This window comes from Balaenoptera ricei, chromosome 2 (genome assembly GCF_028023285.1).
Source record: "Balaenoptera ricei isolate mBalRic1 chromosome 2, mBalRic1.hap2, whole genome shotgun sequence".
NCBI classification, from domain to species: Eukaryota; Metazoa; Chordata; class Mammalia; order Artiodactyla; family Balaenopteridae; genus Balaenoptera; species Balaenoptera ricei.
The window spans coordinates 139,996,745-140,003,076 of record NC_082640.1 but is presented as its reverse complement, the minus strand read 5'-3'; the positions used below and the strand labels follow the sequence as shown (position 1 = coordinate 140,003,076).

General features: G+C 38.5%; 1 non-coding gene across 1 annotated transcript; it reads right to left on the bottom strand.

The window, feature by feature from the left end:
• Positions 1-4,944: 4,944 nt before the first annotated feature.
• LOC132361254 (U6 spliceosomal RNA) lies at positions 4,945-5,048 on the bottom strand. Its single transcript, XR_009501560.1, has one exon. It is a non-coding gene; the product is annotated as a U6 spliceosomal RNA (small nuclear RNA).
• Between the last annotated feature and the right edge of the window lie 1,284 nt (positions 5,049-6,332).

Genomic DNA, 6,332 nt, shown 5'->3' with positions numbered 1-6,332 from the left:
CTGAACAAGGAAAGAAACCTTTTAAAGCTCTCTCTCCTTTTTTTTTTTTTTAAAGGGGAAGTGTGTCGGTTTATTCAGGTAATTAATATAGTGTAAATAGGATTTAATAATTTAGTTAAGAAATCATTGCTTTGTTTGCCTTCAGGAAGCTGTATAAAAAGATCCAGGACCCCTTGACCATTTTCTAAAACTTAAATATGTGTGACCTACACAGGGGTGGGGTTAGGGAAGTGGGGTGGTGACTGGGTGGGAAAGGGTAGTTTTAGGCCCTGATGATGTGTTCACCTGGTCACATGGTTTTGTAAAATTTGCAAGAGTAAAACCAGAGTCTCTTTCTATGCTGACTTCCCTCCATCGCCATCCCTTCATATCACATGGCAGCCATGTGATATTTTGGGGTATTTTGGGGTCTGGCTAAAGGAGTGTTAAAGACACACATTGAGTTTGGGTTCAGTGTGATGTATAGTTTGCAGGTACTGTGGGTACAGTTATTTCTGGCCGTTTGAATATACGAGTAGCTCTCAGGAATTCTCTTCTTAAATGTTTTAAATTGAGCTATAACTCATATATCATAAACTTGACCCTTTTAAAGCATACAATTCAGTGATTTTAGTATATTCATAAGGTGGTGCAGCCATCACAACTAATTCTAGAACATTTTCATCACTTCCTGAAAGAAGCCACATCAGTTCACTACCTATTCTTTCCCCCCCACCAGCTGACTCCCAATTTCTAAATCCTCTCCTAATCTACTTTCTGTCTCTGAATTTGCTTATTTGGCACATTTCATATAAATGGAATCATACAATATGTGTGCCTTTTGTGTCTGGCTTTTTTCACTTAGTACAGTGTTTTCAAGGCTCATTCATGTTGTAGCATGAATCAGTACGTTATTCCTTTTCATGCCTGAATAATACTCTATTTTGTTCATTCATTCATCAATTGATAGATATTTGGGTTGTTCCCAGGAATGTTCTTCCTAACCAGTGTGTTAACTCATTCAGCATGAAGGTCCAAGGCCAGTGGTGGTATTATTCTATGAACATGGCTCAGGGTCCCTGAGGCCAGAAGTGTGACAGCTGCAGAGGAAAAACAGGTTTGGAATAGAGTCAGAAGCTTTCATGCTAGAGGAATGACTAAATCTATCTATTCTTTCCACAGAAGTGATATTACAAAATTGTTGTCAGAGACTATCGAAATATTTGCAGCCAAAAATTCTAGGAAAACCTATTATAGTGGTATGTCAGGTAGTCAGTCAATTAAAAATCATTTTTCTGAATTTGGGAATATTTTTGGTAATTATCAGTTTTTTCAAAATATGTGATTTATGGTTTATTTTCTCATTTTAAATAAAAACTTTAAAATATAATTTTATATTTGTAATTTTGTATTATTTTCTTAAAGGAAGTCCCCCAAGTTATAGGTTGCAACCCCTCAAAACCAGGATCCACCCTGCCCTAGGGCCACACTTTCAAACTACTTTCCTTGTCCTATACTTAGAGGTGGTCAGGAGCTTGTTGAGGGACTTCCTCCAGGGAATTATACAACAAGCTGTTCATTTTGTGGTTTTCCCTCCCTTTTATTGTCCACTTTTTTCTTCTTGGGAGCACTTCCAGGGGAAACTAGCTCATGCAGCACCTTCATTAATGTACAATACCTTCAAGAGTTGCTGTAATTGATTGTATTCCTCTCTATGCTCCCCTTCCCTGTTGGGCAAGGTCTACTTACCCATAATTTGGACATGGGTTTGGCCATGTGACTTGCTTTGGCCAATGGGATGTGGAGAGAGAAGTCCATGTGATATTTCCGAGCACCAACTTCAGGGGCTTCGCAAGTTAGATCTAGCTCTAGAAGCGCGTGGTCCTTCAGTGTGCATCCTGGAAGAATGTGTGCAGGACAGACTTGCATCCTGAAACCTGTATTCAGTCTGAAGAGGAGCAGCTGCCGCTGACCTGCAGACCATGAGTGAGAAATAAATATCTGTTATTCTAAGCTACCGAGATGGGGGTTGTCAGAAACATAGTAGAATTGCAGCAGGAACTGACTTATTTGTTGCACATTCCCAATCCGAACAGCAGAGCTGATATCATTTATCTCTCAGGAAGAAGCTAAACTTAGTCCCAAAGCTCAAATTTCCCTGACAGCAGATCCCGATACCTCACCTTTCCAGGTTCCCATTTTAGCATGCTTCCACCTTTTAAGGAAATCCATTTCTGAGTTAAGGTCATGTCTCCTTTTCCTCTCCTCCCCTTGGGTATAATTTTAAGTACAAATTATTTCACTGTTTACATTTTCTGTAATAGTATTTTTGCCACTTCAATTAAACTCCAGATGCAGCCCAGTACACTTCCCCTCTCAACAGTGGCTGCACCAATTTACATTCCCACCAACAGTGTATAAGTGTTCCCTTTTCTCCACATCCTTGCCAACATTTGTTATTTGTGTACTTTTTCATGATAGCCATTCTGATATGTGTGAGGTGATATCTCATTGTGGTTTGATTTGCATTTCCCTGTTGATTAGTGATGTTGAGCATCTTTTCATGTACCTGTTGGCCATCTGCATTTCCTCTTTGGGGAAATGTCTATTCAGTTCTTTTTGCCCATTTTTCAATCAGATTGTTGTTGTTTGTTTGTTTTTGATGTTGAGTTGTAGGAGCTGTTTATATATGTTGGATATTAATCCCTTATTGGTCATATCATTTGCAAATATGTTCTACCATTCAGTAGGTTGTATTTTCATTCTGTTGATGGTTTCCTCTGCTGTGCAAAAGCCTTTAAGTTTAATTAGGTCCCATTTGTTTATTTTTGCTTTTATCTCCTTTGCTTTAGGAGACAGATTAAAAAAGTTATTGCTGTAATTTATGTCAAACAGTGTTGTGCCTAGGTTTTCCTCTAGGAGTTTTATAGTATCTGGTCTTACATTTATGTCTTTAATCCATTTTGAGATTACTTTTGTATATGGTATTAGAGAATGTTCTAATTTCATTCTTTTACATGTAGCTGTCCAGTTTTCCCAGCACCATTTGTTGAAGAGACTGTCTTTTCTCTATATTGTTGCCCCTTTGTTGTAGATTAATTGACCATAAGTGCATGGGTTTATTTCTGGGCTCTCTATCCTGTTCCATTGATCTACATGTCTGTTTTTGTGCCAGTACCATACTGTTTTGATGACTAGCTTTGTAGTATAGACTTAAGTCAAGGAGCATGATTCCTCTAGCTCTGTTCTTCTTTCTCAAGACTGTTTTGGCTGTTCGGTATCTTTTGTGTTTCCATACAAATTCTACAATTATTTGTTCTAGTTCTGTGAAAAAAGTCATTGGTATTTTGATAGGAATTGCACTGAATCTGTAGATTGCCTTGGGTAGTGTGGTCATTTTAACAGTATTGATTTTTCCAATCCAAGAACAAAATTTTGCCATTTGCAGCAACCTGGATGGACTTGGAAGGCATTATGCTAAGTGAAATAAGTCAGACAGAGAAAGACAAATACTGTATGATATCATTTGTATGTGGAATCTAAAAAATACAACAAACTAGTGACTATAACAAAAAAGAAGCAGACTCACAGATATAGAGAACAAACTAATGATTACTAGTGGGGAAGGAAGTGGGGAGGGGCAATGTAGGGGGAGGGAATTCAGAAGTACAAACTATTAGGTATAAAATAAGTAAGCTACAAGGACATATACAAAATGGGGAATATAGCCAATATTTTATAATAGCTATAAATGGAATATAACCTTTAAATATTGTGAATCACTATATCATACACCTGTAACTTATATAATATTGTACAGCAACTATACTACAATTAAAAAATTAAAAATAACAAAAAAATTTTAATAAATAAAAACAAAAAAGAAACAACTTAAGTACCAGCTATAGGGGATTGGTTAAATAAGGTATATCAATAGAATGAAATACACTGTAGTCATTAAAAGTGATGCAATAAAAATCTACTTAGTGACATAGAAAGGAGAGGGTTACCAAACAGAATGAACAGTATAAACTCATTTTGTAAACACAAAATACATGTATATGTCTAGAAAGATATATGCCAGTTATTTACAGTGGTTATATCTGGTTGTTAGAATTATGGGTGATTTTTATTTATTTCATTTTGCTTATATTTTTTGTCTTCCTTTGCTAATCATATTTCCTAATGTTTTAGTTTTGCAGTAAAAATTAAATGTATTGTTATTTTGACCCTTACAACTGTTTTAGATGGATTGAGAGGACTTCTTTTCCTCTTTTTTTCTCTTTAATGTTTTACTTCATTTTGTAGACACTCAGGGGTTGGGAATAAATGATGGGCTTTAACACAAAGGTGACAAGGATGATGATAGAGGTGGTTCCATTCATAAAGAAGACAGTAAGGTCCAGGCATGCATATATAAAGGGCATGAAATGCAAGGTTATCAAAGTGATATAGGCAGCACAGGTAAGATGGATTTCCTCCTGTGCCCTTCCTATAAAAAGTTAAGCAGATACCGATGAGCTTGGGATTTGCATTTCCTGATGGAGTCCAAATCAACACAAGGTGATACCTTCCCATCCCCAAACGCCTGTAGGTTATTTTACTACAGAGCCTTGGTTGGGGAGGAGGGGACAGATCCAACTGAGAGAATTTTCAATTCATTATATTTTCCCCATGAGTCAGAAATGAGCAACCTTTTATTGCTTGAGGATCAATGTAGGAAAAATAAAATTCCCAACAGGCTTAAGTGACATGCAGCAGGTCACACAGGAAGCTAGAGGTGAAGTCAGACTGATTTTCAGCACCATACATATTCCACCCATGTCATCTCAGTAATTTCTGAGGAGACTTATGATGGTGGCAGCGTTGACAAAGTTAACTCAAAGCGGAGAAACCAGACATCCTCAGCCTAAGCATCTGTCTGAATCATTTGGCACCATCATATAGATAGATGGTTCCTAGAAAAAAAATACGGAATACGTCACGATTTTGTGTGTCATCCCTGGGCAGGGGCCATGCTAATCTCTGCATCGTTCCAATCTTAGTACCTGCTCTGCCAAAGTGAGTACAAGAGGACCTCTTATTGTCGACCATGACATGAGCTCTCTACCTTTTTCAGAGAAGGGGCAATTCCAGATTCAGTGTTTCCCTTCTGAAATAGACGATGGCAAAGAAATAAAATCAATAAAATGGAAAAGCTAAACTATAGGAAGAGAGAAATAACAGAAACATAAAATTGTTCAACAATGTGATCAGCTAAAAAAGATCAGAGTAAGACTGTGTCTGAACAAAGGTGGTTAAAGCAGAGGCTAGAGCTGGGTTTCTTCATAACAGGCACTTCTTACAGGCTGAGCGTCCCCTCTGGCTTGATGATGATGCAGAAGACAGACTTGTGGTGAGCTGGAGGAGCCAGTTGTGCATCTCTCTTCCTGGCTCTGCATTGAGTGAAATCAGCTATGGTGGGAGCATTTACACCACAAAAATGAGCAAATGCTATAGATCAGGGCTCTTTCCCTTGGAAAACTAGTTGTTAAAGGTTTACCAGCGCATCACTGTGACAAACCACAATAACCTTTCAGAGGCAACTCCAGAGAATAAGAAGCAGTCCTGGCAGAAGTTCAAAAGTCTACAAACCCTTCCCCAGCCACTTTGTCTCACTACCCCCTGCCCACTGCAGTCCCTGAAAACCCACCTCCCCAAACACTTTCTTGTTATGCCAAGCAGGAAGCTTCCCCGGGGCTCTTAGAGCAGGCCTGAAAACAGGGTACATTCTCAAGGAGAGGCAAAAGAATGAATGAAAATATGACTCCTGCCATGCACAGGGCATGCCACCTCTGAGCACAAAGTGAAACTTGAACTATCCCTTTGATCTTATAAGGAACGTATAAAGGAAATCAAAAGGCCCTTAATGGCACTTGAATTTGTAGAAGAGCAAATCTCACTTCCTTTATACTTTTTCTCCAACATCTGCAGCTCTGTCTTGAATAGAATCGCAGATGGTTTTTCATTACCTTTTTTTAAATGTCTGGAGAAACAGCTCAACTTTCCAAGCAGAATTATTAAAAGAATTCAGGGCAGGATGTAAAATCTTTCACTTTTTCTAAGTCGTCAACTCTCCCTGCATTATCATAAGTTCTCTTAAGTGTAGTTGCTTTCCTCCCATTTCCTCCCCTCCTGGGCTGCACTTTTGTAATAAAGTAGGCTCAAGGGACATGAGTCCTTCCTCTGATTGGGTTAGGGTAGGACGAAGGCAAGGGGGTGGGGGGAGAGAATGACTAGGCAGCCACGTGGAAATGACATTGTCTCTTACTGTCCACTTTACATAGTTGTCATTTTTCATGCTGGTGTCTTTA